Source organism: Schistocerca americana, chromosome 10, assembly GCF_021461395.2.
Source record: "Schistocerca americana isolate TAMUIC-IGC-003095 chromosome 10, iqSchAmer2.1, whole genome shotgun sequence".
Lineage (NCBI taxonomy): Eukaryota > Metazoa > Arthropoda > Insecta > Orthoptera > Acrididae > Schistocerca > Schistocerca americana.
The window spans coordinates 200,682,330-200,700,019 of NC_060128.1; the positions used below are offsets into that span (position 1 = coordinate 200,682,330).

Sequence of the window (17,690 nt, forward strand, 5' to 3'; positions counted from 1 at the left end):
CTAGCATGTTCATAATATGGTTTTGAAATACATTTCACATATTTTCTGGAACTGTTATTATTTTAATATGTCTTACCAAATACTGAATTATTCGAGAATTGCTAGAAATCTTTTTTGGCTTTAGGTCTCCTTTCTGTATTAAAATCAGTTTACCTTTTTCAACCAATCTGATTGTTCAAATGATAAGATTCTATCAATTTTTGTTAATTTTAAGCAAAGATTAAAACATTGTCTAAGATTTCTATAATGTTAAACACATATTCATTTATTATTAATTAATATCCTGTTTCTGGTGCTAATCATAAATCCCTGTGTAATTCTTTTGGATCTTTAAAATATAATTTATTAATAATAAATTTGTTGCAGCCAAACTGGCCATTTGGTGCGTGAAGCACAGCAATTATTCTACAGAATTTCACCAGTGATTCTGTTCTCAACTTACAGATTAACACATGTTGTCTCTCACACTGCACATATACAGCTCGTGCTGGGCTCATGAAACCTCTGGGTGTTGCACAGTTTGTGGTGAAGTCCATGCATGGAGGGTCATGTCACTTCGTACCCTCCTTGCATCCATTAACAGTTTGTCATGGCGTCTGTAACATAGAAATCTTTCCATCTCATGTAGTTCCATCAATAAGTCCTGGTAGGCTGTCGTTGCTGATAGTAAGTGCCTCAGTCACATCTCTTCTGTGAAGAAGGGCTCTCTGGCCAATTCATACACAAGTCACGAGAGTGTGTATTTGGACCGACATGGCACCCTTTTTAAGTAAGTAGCCGTAAGTTTCCCAAATTTTTCGAGATCTGTCTTCCTCAGATGAATCCACATGTTTTCCAATCTGTAAATTGCAACGGGTTCAACTCTAAGATCAAACAGACAAAGTGCTGTTTCCAGGGAGAGTTTGCCTATCGACTTCATATCATATATGACTCTCGTTGCGCTACTGGCTCCACAGTTTATATGGTGTGTGAATACTGTTCCCTGTGACTGAAGGATAACGCCTAGGCACATGAAACTGGTGACTGACACTAGCGTTGTCTCTCCAACATAGAAGGTGCCAGATCTTACTTCTCTTCGTTCAAGGATAGGTTGTTTTTTCGTGCCCAGTACACTAACTAGTTGAAGGTTTCCTGTAGATCATCCTCAGAAACTGAGGTTAATGCCATGTCGTCTGCATACATGAGTAGATTTACAGTCTTGGGTTTTATTGTGTCAATAGTGTCTGCTGTAGCTAAGATGAACAGTAAGGGGTCAGTGGGTCACCTTGCAACACTCCAACTGTTTGCTGTATCAGGTTTGTCTTAACTATACCATCATGTAGTTCCACCCAGTCATTAGTGACAAGATCTCTAATATAATTGCGTAGGCTTCTGCAGCCGTAGTCAGTCGATACAGAAGTTTTCTGGGTTTGGTACCGCATCATAATGTAAAAACTACTACTGCTGCTGGAGAAAGATCCAGAAGAAGGCCGCTGCAATTGTGGCCGAAACGTTGGTTTTTTTTTTTTCTCCAGCATCAGTAGTTCTTACATTATGAAGCGGTACCAAACTCAGAAAACTTCTATGTCGAAGATCTCTAATGATTGGCAACAGGTAATATCTTGAACCTTGGCCAGTTTCCAGTATCTTCATTAGAATGAATCTATTGATTGTGTCGAACACATTGGTGGAGTCTATGAAAATTGCTTGAAGCTTTTCCCCCTCATTCCGCCAAGGTCATTTCTATATCGGTTTGGAGACAGTGTTCATCTTGGATCATTGACCTACCACATCTGAGACCGAACTGTGAATTGGGAGTTTCTTATTAATGATATCTCTAAGACGCATGCACAGTAGTGTTGTAAAGATTTATTGTCATCTAGTATTATTTTAAGAATTAAAACATATTGGTTCTAACCGTCTGAAATTGCTAAATGGTAAAAATTGAGGCCCTGCCCAAACATATGAAACATTTATGTCTAAATATGCTATATAATTTTATTGTTTTCTGGTTAAAATTTGTTCATGTATTAACAATTTGATCTAGCATATCTTTTAATGCATTGAGAAATTCCAGCTCGAATTCTTTTTTCCGGAAATAAAAATCATATCATAATCGTCTGATAAATGTAATTCAATTTTTGTCATTTATAAAATAAAATCTGTAGATGCACCAGGTGCTAGAAAATACCAACATACTTTGAGTTTATAAGATTTAATACATTTACCTTGTAGTGTTTCCTTTCCTCGGGTTTCTGCCGTGAAAGCACAAAATAGAAAATGTGATTGGGTTTTGAATTTTGATGCAAAAAGTTATAGATAAGGCGGACTTTGTATTACTGATTGAGATAGTGCTGTAATTTGACTGTGAATGGCAGACTGGGCTGTAAGGGAATAGCATCAGAAATAAGTTGAAATTTACCTCATAATTCTGTCAGAAAAGTAGTCTCTATTATAATATAGTCTTTGTGGTTGCATCTAGAATACTTCTTGATTTTCTTGTAGGATGTCCCTTTTTTATTGTATGCTGGGCCTCTTGTTCTCTGTCTGATGAAAATCTCTTGAAGCTCTCACTGTCTGGACTAATTTATAAATTTGGCGATAACCATTGCCAATCACATCTGAAATAACTTGAAGACGCCGTGTGTTCGTTTCATAATGTAGTTTTAATTTCCACTTAAAATCATTCTTTAATATCACGTTTTGAACATATGAAGAAAAGATAACAAGAGAGTAATGAACTAGTTGTTAAAACAAGCACCTACGCAAAAGAAAAAAAGTTGAAAATTACTTATGAAAATCTGTCGCTGGCGCAGCGCTCTTCTGCATGAGCAAACATAAATCACATCTTTGCTCTGGCGGAGGTGCTGTAGTCAAAGTACCATTACAATCTCTAAAATTAAAACATAGTAAATCCTGTGTAACCACCTAATTTTTAGTATTGAATTATCCCCATACTGTTTATGCACAATTATATAATCTTCATCAGAAATATTTCCTTTATTAAGCCTTGAATAGAAACATTCTTTTTTTACACAATTTTTCTTCAGAATCCATATTTTTTGTTAGGGCATAGTCCTTTTTAATTATTAAATCCACTTGTCCATCTTTAACATATTTTCCTGTTTCTCTAAATTGTTCCTTTGTAAGATTAGGAGACAAGTTTTTCAACACTTGAAGCCATAGATTCAAATGTGTCCCAAAAATCTTAATGTTAACCCATCTTAAACCTCTCTACTAAAAGAACTATATTTTTATCATTATTTGGAACAGAATTAATATGTTCTTGATCTATTACTAATTTTTGACTAAACAAATGAAAATCATATTTGTTAAATTATGAATATAAATATAGGAAATTAAGATTACAGTCTTTGTGAGTACTTCTCCGATATTTTCCTGTTAAAAATGACAATGATTTCTTACATTTTTCTGAATTAAAACAAGTTTTTGAATTTTTAAAATGTATTTTGTCTTCGTTTGTCATTATTATTGGTACATTTTGATCATATCTTTTAGCAATTTCTCTACATTCTTGTTTTTAACATTTCAGTGAACTTTTTTTTACCGAATGTTTGCCAGTACACATATTAGGTTTGTTTAAAATGTTTTTGATTTTATTAGTACAAGGTTTTTCATGGTTTGTTTGAGAAGGTTAACATCATTGAAAAGACGTTGGCAATTTGAAAAGGTACTCAAAATGAGTACTACAGGCATATCTGTTTTTACTTCTTCATAATAGTTTTAGTGATTGTCTAATTTTGTATGTGAATGAAAATATCTAAAATGTGTATCAGAAGGATAAAGTTTTGATTTGTTGTTTGTGAGTTAATTAAGCCAGATAAATCTTTTATCCAACAGTAATGGGAATTATTTTGTGCTTCAATTGAAAGATTAACATGTTTTTCTTGTTTATTTTTTTATGTGGGAAAGATGGTATATAATAAGTTCTTCGTCAGAAGTGTAAACATTAATGGAAATATTTAACATATTATCAAATATTGGGATATCAGTTGAATGAAAGGGAAAAATTAATTTTCTGTTTTTCTAATTCTAATCCAATATTTTGGTGTTTGCAAATCTTTCTACATCACAAGCTACTCGATATTTTTTATTGAATAGAGATAAAAATGTGTAGTTAACGAAAAAAATGTTAAATTCTTTTCGTAAATCGATATAAAAAGAACCAGGAATTGGATTTTGTCTATTAATGTGTCATTCCAAGTTATTTATATAAAATAAACATCAATGTTTTTTTTTAATTTCTTCCGTTTCAGAGAATAGTTTATTTAGTTTTGATAATAATCTTCTAAATTAGTTGCTTCATTACTTCTTTTAGAATGAAATTTATTTTTATATAAAAATTCTTGTGGTTCAACAGTATTAATTTCATAAGTATTCGCCTCGATTTAGGGGTTTTCTATTAATTCGTTCTAAAACATCAATATCATATAGAAAATTGAAACCAATGTTTTTGTCTCCAACACACATAATGCTCGCTTCACACTTGAACTTGCCATGTTTACGACTAGTGCTGACTATTGGCAAATCACCAAATCATGCTGTGGTGGTGTACATGAAAAAAAAACTTCCAGGGTTTCTTGAAAATGACACATATATATATATATATATATATATATATATATATATATATATATATATATAATATTCGTATTATTTTGGCTTCTTTGCAATAAATAATTGTAAGTGTTCTTGGACATGACCTTGGAGAACTTATTTATAAATAAGAAATTTTTTAAGGAAATTATGGTTTTGTTCATGGATAAATTTATGAGTGGGAGAAATGACGAAACTTAAATCTTGTATTTCAATCTGAGAATTATGTAAAAGTGTGCTCTTTGCACCAAAACTGTAATAAATATACTGCTGCTTTCACCTTGAATCATGTAATTTTGCAAGAAGGAAGGTTCAACATTAAAAGTAAAGAGGGAGAAAACCCTGGAATGATATAATTACAAATTAATCACAATATTAGTGTCATGTTAAGTGTGTCTGAAGACTCCTATACTTTACTGAGGAAAAGAAGTATCAAGTTCAAATGTAGTATCTACAGTCTCTCGGCAGTGTAAAAAATTCAGTGTTCTAAGTCAATGCAATGAGTCATTTTTATCACATATTTTGGTACTTGTAAACTCATCAAAATCTGTACATGAACAATCTGATACCCAAATGCTCAGTGTGCGAGTCATACTTGACACCTCCTGGATGAATTTTTATCTAAATATTCGACCAACCGGGGCTCTCAGTTCTGTCACTTTCATTTCTGGCCTAGCCCTGCACGTGAAATCAACAATGAGGAATTGGCGGCTGGGCTGCAGGCTGTGAGATGAAATGCTCACCACTTCTCACTGCCTGCCGCCAACTTTTCGACTGCCCACCAAACACTTGCACACCCCGCCCCTTTACTTGTCGACAATACAGCCAGCAGGCTGAAAAGACGCTAAAGAGCAGCTGCACAACTTTGCCTTAGCTAGCCAGATGTAATGTAGTGAGGAAATTCTTCTTCTCGCATCTTCCTCTGCCTTTTTAATTTTGACCTTCGTCCATTGTTACCAATACTGTTTTAAAACTCTTAGTCATTCAGTCTTCAGACACACACAGAAATGAAAATTTTCTTTGTATTGTCATGCAGTTTCGGTCTTAAAAGCCATTTTCAAGCACCTGCACACATTTGGTGACTCTACCACCACCAGCTCCTGTGAAGGGTAGTACTGACACATGCAAAACCACTGTCCACTCATAGCACATGACTAACATGTTATTTAGGTTTAACATGCATTATACAGTGCAGTGATAAGTCTGCTCTCTGTACATTTTAACTTTACATATGTAAAGCCTAGCAGGCAAGATAGTAGCATATGTATTGTGTTTCTGGACCAAAGAGAAGCTTTATAAAAATTCCCTAATGTAAAACGAGCTTTTAGGTTTATTATTATTATTTATAAATACAAAATCAAATAAGGGTAATGCAGGAGTAGGTTTAATAATGAATAGGAAAATAGGAGTGCAGGTTAGCTACTACAAACAGCATAGTGAACGCATTATTGTGGCCAAGATAGACACAAAGCCCATGCCTACTGCAGTAGTACAAGTTTATATGCCAACTAGCTCTGCAGATGATGAAGAAATTGATGAAATGTATGACGAGATAAAAGAAATTATTCAGGTAGTGAAGGGAGACGAAAATTTAATAGTCATGGGTGACTGCAATTCGTCAGTAGGAAAAGGGAGAGAAGGAAACATAGTAGGTGAATATGGATTGGGGGGAAGAAATGAAAGAGGAAGCCGCCTTGTAGAATTTTGCGCAGAGCATAACTTAATCATAGCTAACACTTGGTTCAAGAATCATGAAAGAAGGTTGTATACATGGAAGAATCCTGGAGATACTAAAAGGTATCAGATAGATTATATAATGGTAAGACAGAGATTTAAGGACCAAGTTTTAAATTGTAAGACATTTCCAGGGGCAGATGTGGATTCTGACCACAATCTATTGGTTATGAACTGCAGATTGAAACGGAAGAAACTGAAAAAAGGCGGGAATTTAAGGAGATGGGACCAGGATAAACTGAAAGAACCAGGGGTTGTAGAGAGTTTCAGGGAGAGCATAAGGGAACAATTGACAGGAATGGGGGAAAGAAATACAGTAGAAGAAGAATGGGTAGCTCTGAGGGATGAAGTAGTGAAGGCAGCAGAGGATCAAGTAGGTAAAAAGACGAGGGCTAGTAGAAATCCTTGGGTAACAGAAGAAATATTGAATGTAATTGATGAAAGGAGAAAATATAAAAATGCAGTAAATGAAGCAGGCAAAAAGGAATACAAACGTCTCAAAAATGATATCGACAGGAAGTGCAAAATGGCTAAGCAGGGATGGCTAGAGGACAAATGTAAGGATGTAGAGGCTTGTCTCACTAGGGGTAAGATAGATACTGCCTACAGGAAAATTAAAGAGGCCTTTGGAGAGAAGAGAACCACTTGTATGAATATCAAGAGCTCAGATGGAAACCCAGTTCTAAGCAAAGAGGGGAAAGCAGAAAGGTGGAAGGAGTGTATAGAGGGTTTATACAAGGGCAATGTAGTTAAGGACAATATTATGGAAATGGAAGAGAATGTAGATGAAGATGAAATGGGAGATAAGATACTGCGTGAAGAGTTTGACAGAGCACTGAAAGACCTGAGTCGAAACAAGGCCCTGGGAGTAGACAACATTCCATTAGAACTACTGATGGCCTTGGGAGAGCCAGTCATGACAAAACTCTACCATCTGGTGAGCAAGATGTATTAGACAGGTGAAATACCCTCAGACTTCAAGAAGAATATAATAATTCCAATCCCAAAGAAAGCAGGTGTTGACAGTTGTGAAAATTACCGAACTATCAGTTTAATAAGTCACAGCTGCAAAATACTAATACGAATTCTTTACAGACGAATGGAAAAACTGGTAGAAGCGGAACTCGGGGAGGATCAGTTTGGATTCCGTAGAAATGTTGGAACACGTGAGGCAATACTAACCTTACGACTTACCTTAGAAGAAAGATTAAGAAAAGGCAAACCTACGTTTCTAGCATTTCTAGACTTAGAGAAAGCTTTTGACAATGTTGACTGGAATAATCTCTTTCAAATTCTGAAGGTGGCAGGGGTAAAATACAGGGAGTGAAAGGCTATTTACAATTTGTACAGAAACCAGATGGCAGTTATAAGAGTCGAGGGGCATGAAAGGGAAGCAGTGGTTGGGAAAGGAGTGAGACAGGGTTGTAGCCTCTCCCCGATGTTATTCAATCTGTATGTTGAGCAAGCAGTAAAGGAAACAAAAGAAAAATTCGGAGTAGGTATTAAAATTCATGGAGAAGAAGTAAAAACTTTGAGGTTTGCCGATGACATTGTAATTCTGTCAGAGACAGCAAAGGACTTGGAAGAGCAGTTGAATGGAATGGACAGTGTCTTGAAAGGAGGATATAAGATGAACATCAACAAAAGCAAAACGAGGATAATGGAATGTAGTCAAATTAAATCAGGTGATGCTGAGGGGATTAGATTAGGAAATGAGACACTTAAAGTAGTAAAGGAGTTTTGCTATTTAGGGAGTAAAATAACTGATGATGGTCGAAGTAGAGAGGACATAAAATGTAGGCTGGCAATGGCAAGGAAATCGTTTCTGAAGAAGAGAAATTTGTTGACATCGAGTATAGATTAAAGTGTCAGGAAGTCGTTTCTGAAAGTATTTGTATGGAGTGTAGCCATGTATGCAAGTGAAATAAAACCAAAATATACTCGAAAGCTGAGCTATTTCAAAACTTAGGAAATTATTATAAAGGGAAATGTGGATTACGTTATGCTGATTCAGAAGATTGGTGTAATGAAATTGGTTATTCAAATGCAACTGAACCAAATCTATAGGAATTTATTGATTATTGTAATGAAAGAAATGAGATCTATGATAGAAAAGAACTTTGAAAAATGATAAAATTATTCTGAACTAAATAAAAAAATTAATCGCTCTTATTCGCAATATTAATAATAACGAATTGAATAATAAATATTCGAAGAAACTTCATGAAATCTGTAAATCGAAAACTTCACAACATTTTTTTTAAACTTAATAAACAACACTGAATCGATAGTATCAATAGATGTGAGGTTAAGAGTAATAACATCGATAATGGGGATAATTTTCAAATGTTTCTAGTACAGAAATATCATGCAATTAAACAAAGAAACTACCAGAAAAATTTACCTGGTTTCAAATTTCCAGAAAATTACTTTTTAAAATCAACTAAAAGAATACATAAGCTTTTCCTTTTAAAACAAATATAATTACTTACGAAATTAATAACATTGTTGAACCACACGAATCTTTTAATCTGATGAAAGTAGTAGCAATCACTAAATTTAAGAGCCATCAATTCAAACATGAAATTGTAATCTCATTTCAAAAGACAAGAATTTAATTTTAAAACAAGTAATGTTTTATTAAGAACAACTAATTTAGAAGATTAATATCAAAAAGTCAACAAATGAACTATTAACAGAAATTGAAGAAATGCAAAGGAAAAAAATCTGATTGGTCTTTATTTTATATAAATAGTTTTGAATTAAGTTTCAACAGACACAATCCAATTCCTTCTTATATCAGTTCACCAAAAGAAATAAAAAAGCTATAATTAATGTTAAATATGTGGGTCAAAAGTGTTTTCATTATTCAATACAGTCACCTTTATAGCCAGCAAATGATCATGTAGAAGAGTTGAAATTATAACAAATGGGATTAGAATTAGATGAAATCTTAGAAAAAGAGTAAATTAATTTTCGTGTTTAATTACCTGAGTTACCAGAATTAGAAAAGGTCAAACATTTAAAATAATGTTTATGCATAACTTCATTACCATCCAAAAAATAAACAGGAGAAACGTTACTCTTCTTTTAATTTGGAAAGGAACTAATTCCCATTTGTTTGGAATAAAGACGTGTCCAGATTAATTAAATCCCAAACACAAATCGAAAATTCATCCTTGTGACACACATTTAAGAAGTTTTTATTCATATGAAAAATAAGGCAATTACGAAAACGATTGCAAAGAACATAAAGAAGTACAAATCGATATGCTTGTACATGGTGAAAAAATTGAAATATTTCATTACGGGTGTGTTTTGTAATTTATGCAGGTTTTGGATGACTTTTAAAACAATGTTAACACTTGTCAAATCTGAAGAAGGCCTATATTAAAAAACAATCACCATTTTCATTTAGCTATGTAAATATTCTAATGGTGACTATAAAAATCTTGTTACAGGTACAGGTAAAGATGCAGCAAAAATATTCATTGAAATATTAAAACAAAAATCTAGAGTAACTGCCTAAATATATATTCGAAACATACAAATGATGATGAGACAAAAAAATTACTGTTGGCGAAAAAAAGTAAGAGAGATGTCCGTCATTTTAGGGGAAAATATCATGAACGTCTTCACAAAGATTGAATCTTAAATATGAAAACCCTAATTTTATTTCAGTTTATATTCATAATTTAACAAATTACGACGTTCATTTGCATAAGAATATATTAATGTTATTTCAAAAGTCTGTTTCAGTCAGTAAAAAGGTTTAAAGGGTTTTAAATTTAATAATTAAAAAGGTCTTACATGAAACAAAAATGTTTCTACTCGAGACTTAATAAAATATTTGTGATAAAGATTATATTCTTGCAAAATAAGTAAGGAAAAGATTTCATTTTAAAAATTTTTTAGAGATATATGTATAAAAACTTACGAACTCAATGTATTTTGGTATTTTCCAGCACTTTGTATAACTTGAAATTCTGTTAAAAAATCACAAAAATTTAATTGGATTTTTGGACGATTATTACATGATTTTATTTCGTGAAGAAGGTAATCAAATATTAAATACAGAGAAACCATCAAATTATACAGCATATTTAAAAGGCAAATAAACATTTTTGAGTGGTTAGAACCAAAATATTTTAGATCCAAAAAAATTACATGTAAGAATTTACCAGGAGGAGGAAATAAATTACTAACAACGTTAAATATAAACATTTTTTCCTTATAATTATACAAATCTTGAACAATGTTTAAAAATTAACAAAACTTCATATAATAGTATCTTTTTACAGCTAGATAGGTTAAAATGCTGCTCACAAATTTGAAAATGATTTCTATAAGGTAATCAAAATTTCAGTATTTGGAAAATACTAAATAGAAATAGACATAATACTGAAAAAACTAGATCAATACGTAAAATATATATTTCAAAACCAAATTATGAACATAGTACTGTATTTTAGAAAAATGTGGTCACGATTCAGTTGAGAAAACTAAAGCAAAGTAAACCAATTTATATTGGAATGAGTATTCTAGACATAACGTAATGCCACGAAAATATTGACACAGATTAGTTTACTTGTTATTAAGAACAGGTGGTCTGGTTTTTTTCATAAAGATACGAAATCGATGATAAACGAATTTGACAAAAGTGATTACTGAAATGATAATATTTATGGAATTCCACAGTAAACAAGGAAGTTTTATGAAAAGAAAAACCATGGAAACATTGTTAGTTTAAGATCAAAAATGTATACTTATAAACTTGGTGATATAGAAGTGGAAAAAAAACTTCTAAAGGACTAAAAAAGTGAAATTAGTTTTTATTATAAAAATTGTATATATATGTATATGTATATGTATATATATATATATATATATGTATATATATGTATATGTATATATATATGTGTATGTATATATATATATATATATATATAGCAAAGTAAAACAATGAATTCAATTAATCATTTAAGTAGGAATTGTATACAGTGGAATGTATGAAAAATTGTGCTGACAGTGATAAACACATTATATTAAAAGACTGAATTAATACATTGCCGTTATAAATTTCACTCAAAAAAAAAGGATGATACCAATGATTTGTCATATGAATTAAAATGTTGCATAGAAGATTAACTAAAACAAATAATGGCACTTTTTTTTGGCCTTCAGATATACTCTACATACAAATTTTTCCACAACCTTTTTTATATATATAGTTATTCATAATTTTTGGTTATTTATGAATTTCTTGTTTGCTCAATGGACAAATCATTTTATTTTCTCTTCCCATTTATGAAGATAACTTTATTTTTTTTTAAGAATTCCAAAAAAGTCTTAAAATTTTAAGACATGTATAAAAATGGAGTTCTCTTCAGATCTAAAATGTAACAAACTGACATAGAGCATTTAAAAAGTTTAAATAATTATTGATGAAACTAATAATGCATGGTTTAAAGCCCAAGATGTGGCTGAACTGTTAACAATATTAAAAAAGTTGACAAAGCCTTGAGCATTTTCATAATTAAGATAGTCTTACTTTTCTAATGTAACTGCCACACTCAACTGGACGTATTGAAAGGCAATGAAAAATCGACTGTTTTCAGCAATGATGGAGGTCTTTATAATTAGAGAAGAAAGAAAGTGAAGTAATTTGACCATTACAATTATTTGGTAATTTTTTTAAGGATATAATTTGGGAAAGAAGTTACTAGTTCTTTTTTTGTTTTTACTTGGAGTTCAAGAAAAAGATCAGGATGATTCTGTTCTTTGACAGTCTACTAATAATGATAATAGCACACTTCAAAAAGAAGGTAAAATTTGTGATCTTGTTATATATACAGAAAATGAAAAAAATCCAATTTCTTTCTTGGAACTACAAACTACCGAATTTTTCTGATTTAAATAGAAAAAAAATTTTTACAAGATAACCCTAATTAATCTAATTTCTGTTAAATTTAGCATACCTTACTTTATTTACGTTGTTTTCTAAACTAAACATATCTTTTTTAAACGAGTTGAATGAATCTTTTTTATTTGGTTGTGTTAGATTACAAAAATCTATGTCAAAATTGCAAGAAACGAAGTTTTTTGCTCAAGGATTGTGGAGTCTACATTTCCCTCTCTTCACCTTTTTAATAGCTTACAGTGGTTTTAGAGATTTTTTATTCAAAAATTTAGGTTTTAAAAAATTCAGTTTATATAGAAAAAGACAAGATGAGAATGAACAACTTCATTTAAAAATCTAGTAATGGTTCTGCAGAGGTGAATATCTTACATTTCAAATGTTGAACTTTTTATAACTAAACATGGTGCAAATGTTTTATTACTTTTAGATGATAAATATAAAAACTACTCTTTGACATTGTTGCACTAAAATTATTCTTGTCAATGAATAAATTTTAAATCAATGAAAATGTTATTTGTGGATACACATAAATTTTTAAATGGGAAGTCAACAGAACTGTAGTCGTGCTTTATATTAAGGAATTTTTTTAAAAAAATATTCTCTTTTGTCCAGAAACCCTCATATGTATACTACTCAAACTATATATCCTCAGACTTCAGGAACAAAGTAACAATTTCGACTTCAAAGACAGCAGGTGCTGAGAGGTGTGAATATTACCAAACATTCAGTGTAATTAGTTATTGTTTCAAAATACGGACACGAATTATTTACAGAAGAGTGGGAAACGGGTAGAAGCCGGCTTTGGAGAAGGTCAGTTTGGTGAAAAATTACGAACACTTGAGTCAATACTGACTGTACGACATGCCTCACAATACAGCTTAAAGAAAAAACCTGGCTTTATAGGAATTGTAGACTTAGAGAAAGCTTTTGGCAATGTTGACTGCAATACACACATTGAAATTTTGGAGTAAAGTCACTGAGCAAAAGGTCTTACACACCTCATGTAGAAACCAGAATGCACTTATCACAGTTGAAGAACTTGGAAGGGAAGCAGTGAGACAGTGTTGTACACTACCCTCAAAATACCCAAGTGAGCAAGAAATTTTGGAAAAATGAATTCGGTTTCAGGGAGAAGAAATTAAAACTTTCAGGTTTGTCAACAGCGTTGCAAGTCTATCAGACACAGTAAAGGACTTGGAAGAGCAGTTGAGTAGCATGGATAGTGTCTTGAAAAGCAGATGATATAAAGGCAAGTTTGCCTTTCTGTAAACTATATTGTGAGACATATTGTGGAGTCAGTATTGACTTGTGTGTTCCCACCCTTTTTTTTTTTTTTTTTTTTTTTTTTTTTTGTAGAATTCGAACTGATCTTCCCCAAAATCGGCTTCTGCTAGTTTTTCAACTCTTCTGTAAATAATTTGTGTCAGTGTTTTGCAACAATGGCTTATTATTTAAATGTTTTTTCTGACTCTACAATACTGAAGCCATAGTCACAGTACATAAAATTTTTTTCTGTAACAAGTAGGGGTTATTTTACTAGTTTCAACGAACTGTGTCATCATTTTCAAATGTAAAACATCAGTTGTACATTATATAAATATTCAACTGCTGTTTTACATTTGAAAATGACTATGTAGGTCGTTGAAACCAGTAATGTAACTGTGGTGACACCACACTTGCTAGGTGGTAGCTTTAAATCGGCCGCGGTCCATTAGTACATGTCAGACCCGCGTGTCGCCACTGTCAGTGATCGCAGACCGAGCGCCACCACACGGCAGGTCTCGAGAGACTTACTAGCACTTGCCCCAGTTCTACGGACGACTTAGCTAGCGATGCAACACTGACGAAGCCTCGCTTATTTACAGAGAAGATAGTTAGAATAGCCTTCAGCTAAGTCAATGGCTGCTACCTAGCAAGGCGCCATTAACAGTTGATATTTTTTATACCGTACCGACAAGAACGATGTATACAAATGATGGATTAAAGTTAAGTATTCCAGCAGCTACGCACTTTTCTTTATAGCATTCATTCCGTGTCCTGTTTCAGACCTCACGCCAGCCTGCGTGAGTTTAACGCGTGCATTTCGGCCTCCTCTCTCAATTAGTGTGCGTAGTGTTGGCTAACTGCCAACACTACAAAAGTAACCCCTTCTTTTTAAAGAAAAAATTTATGTACAGTGACTTTGGCTTCACTATCGTAGTGTCCAGTAAACATTTAGGTTGGATTTTGGTCACAGTGCTTTCGCCAATTATATCGGAATATAGAATGACTTATTACACTGATAGTTCGGTAAAACTCACACCTGTCAGCACCTGCTTTCTTTTTAATTGAAATTAAGAATAATATCAGCATCAACAAGGGCAGTGGCATGTATTCTAATTAAATCAGACGATGCTCTGAAGATTAGATTAGGAAATGACACACTAAAAGCAGTAGATGACTTGCTATTCAGACAGCAAAATAAGTGATGTTGGTCAAATCAAACATGACCTAAATTACAGACTGTGTATAGAGTATTTTCTGATGCTATTTTTGCGGAATGTAGCATCGTATGGAAGTGAAACGCGCACTATAAGCAGTCCAGAGAAGAACAGAACAGGAACTACTGAGATGTATTACTATAACAGAGTGCTGAAGACTAAATGGGTTGATCATATAACTAATGAGATGGTAGCGGGTCAAACTGTGGAGACAAATTTGTGGCACAACGTAGCAGAAATTATTTAAAAGCAGTCTTGATCGCAGCCAATGTTAACTTCTGACCGTTGTCGGCCTTTTCATTATGGGCCATCTTCATCAGAGTTTGCTCCATCTGTATGGTGGCGATGGCGCCTATTCATTGGGAGCTCCAAGTTGTAGTGCAGTCAACTTAGGAAAATTAATGTCTTTTTTCTGCACAGTCCCGTGTGTAAGTAATTTGGAAAAAAATCAGGGGGGGGACACAATGTTGCTGAATGCGAGGGGTAATTTATACATTTGAATATAATGAAATTAGCTTCAAACCTTGCTTTTAATAAACAATGTGTGGCTTTTAGAGTTATTCCAAAATATGCAGCAGCAATGTTAAATAGGAAATCTCAGCCTAGCAATGTTGTATGTACATTGGAAAAGCAGTAACCTCTGTATGAAGCATGAAATTAGAGTCGCTTGTAAGTTTTAAATGTATAAATTACACCTCGTATTGAGCAGCATGATGTCCCTACTGTTCTTTCTTTTTCAATTTACTTAGTATAATTGACGACAAAATTATTTACACACGGGTATGTGAAAAAATGACATAAAAGGAAATTTAATAAGTTGACTGCACTACAACCTGGAGCTCTCGATGAATAGGCGGCATCATACAGATGGTGAAAACTCTGATGATGGCCCATAATTTAAAGACCGAAAACGGTCAGAAGTCAACATCGGCTGCTATCACGACTGCTTTTAAATAATTTCCTCATAAGATCGCTGTTGTGCGACAATGTTATATAAAACTAACAACGTAGCTGAAAGTAGGGACTGATTGCAGCGACACATTCTGAGGCATCAAAGAACTGTCATTCTATAGTAGGAGGGAAATGTGTGGCTAAACATTGTAGAGGGAGACCAGGGCCTAGACACAGTGACGTAGGCTGCGGCAGTCACGCACAGGACAGAGTGGCGCGGAGAGCTGAAGGCCACAGCACCAACAGTGACTACCCTAAACAAGAAAAGAAAACTTAAATCGCTCCAGCCTCCTTTAAACAATGTAAACAAAATATAGTCTTCTTTCGTATTACGAGACCAACTTTTCATTAATTCTCCCTTTCGTCAGACATCATAAATGTGTCATGGCAGACTTTTTCATTTACTCCCATATTTAAATGTAGTCGTATAAGAGGTCGTTCGTTCCAATCCGTTGTCAGTTGAGAAATCAGAAGTTTGAGTTATCATATCATTTCTTCTTGCGACGCGGGCAGTCTGTTAAAACAATGGCGCCATCGGAAGCATATTGTCGATTCATTGATTTCATACGGCGCTGTCCTGGTAGCAACACTTTCTACTTCGCCGTTAATCGATATTGTTATCGTGAGTTACTGTTATTTACCGGATTTACCTTCCCCCCCTTTTTTTTATGGGAATGATATATGACTTGTTTTGAAACTAAAGTTATTGGCATCAGAAATGGTGTTTGGGCGCTGAAGCACCAGAATTTGAAGAATGCCCAAGAGACTGTGAAGCCCGTGACTTGAATGCACCGTTGGGAAAGTAACACCTTTACATGACCTATGCAGGAGTACAATTTTCGTCTAGTGCGGCGTACAACATACTGCACAAAATTACGGGAACATCCTAGAATGCAGCAGCAAAAACACTTAAAATTAAAGCTTTATCTTTACGTTACGCAGCAGGCAAATATGGAACTTCTGTTTGCTGCAATTCTGCCCATTCTAAAGCGGTGGGTATCGCTCTTAATGATTCATTTAGTGGATTTCAGAGATACGTACCGCGCGACTTAAACTCTGTCGTTTAGCTGGAATTGTCCCTGCAGGCATCACACGTGAGGCAACTGCTTGTAGGGGAAGGGGCGAGGTATCTACCTCCCATGAATTCCCGTTAAATGCTCACCATGCTCTTCCTTCAAGACTGGCGTCCGGGAACAGTTTCATGTGGGCAACACTGCACAACAAACGTGATCGCTATTAGCTTCGTGGAGGATGAGTTCCGAACACCATAAGCAAATGTAGCTGGTGATTTTACTGAAGAACTTCTCGTGGGGAGTACTCTGAACAGGCTCAGAACTGAGGTCATGACGTCAAAAGACAGTTTGCAGCAATCAGGTTATCCCACATTATCAACTCTTAGTGAGTGTGTTCAACAAACTCCGAAGATGGATGCAAGCTCTGAAGCCATAATTGTCAAATACCGGGATAAAAGATGCTTAGATTGTCGCTTTTGTTAGAACATTCTAATGTGTTCTTCAGGTTCAAAATTAGCATTTTTCGTAAGTGGCCATGATGCTGGAATTCGACAAATTATACCAATGTAGTCTACATCCTACAAGATGTACTAATGTCTTTAAATTTTAAATTAGCAATTAGTTAGTTACGTATTCCATAGGTCATTTAAACGATTCTTTTATCGAAGTGTGGAACGAGTCAGTTTACACGATGTGTCTACAGGATTAGAGTTTACATTAATGAATACATTTTTTTAGTCGTACTCACGCAACTATACTTAAAAATATTCGTAATAAATGTACCAGTGTATAAATAAAAATTCTTCCATGCAATACGAGGAGTTGTTCAGGCAAATGATTTGAGGTTAAATTCAAAATTTCCTTTGCTGCCCATCAGACATTTTATGTTATTGGATAAACGATCGAAGATTTTTGTTGCTGCTTACTGAACTCTTTTCTGAGCCACTGACTGATAAAGATCATTTTACACTGTACTGTTTTGAGTATGGACGTCAC

General features: G+C 33.7%; 1 protein-coding gene across 15 annotated transcripts in view; it reads left to right on the top strand.

Annotated features, from left to right (window-relative positions):
- The window catches only part of LOC124552519 (fasciclin-1), a 646,219-nt gene that overhangs the window by 505,365 nt on the left and 123,164 nt on the right, over positions 1-17,690 (top strand). The window lies entirely within an intron of this gene.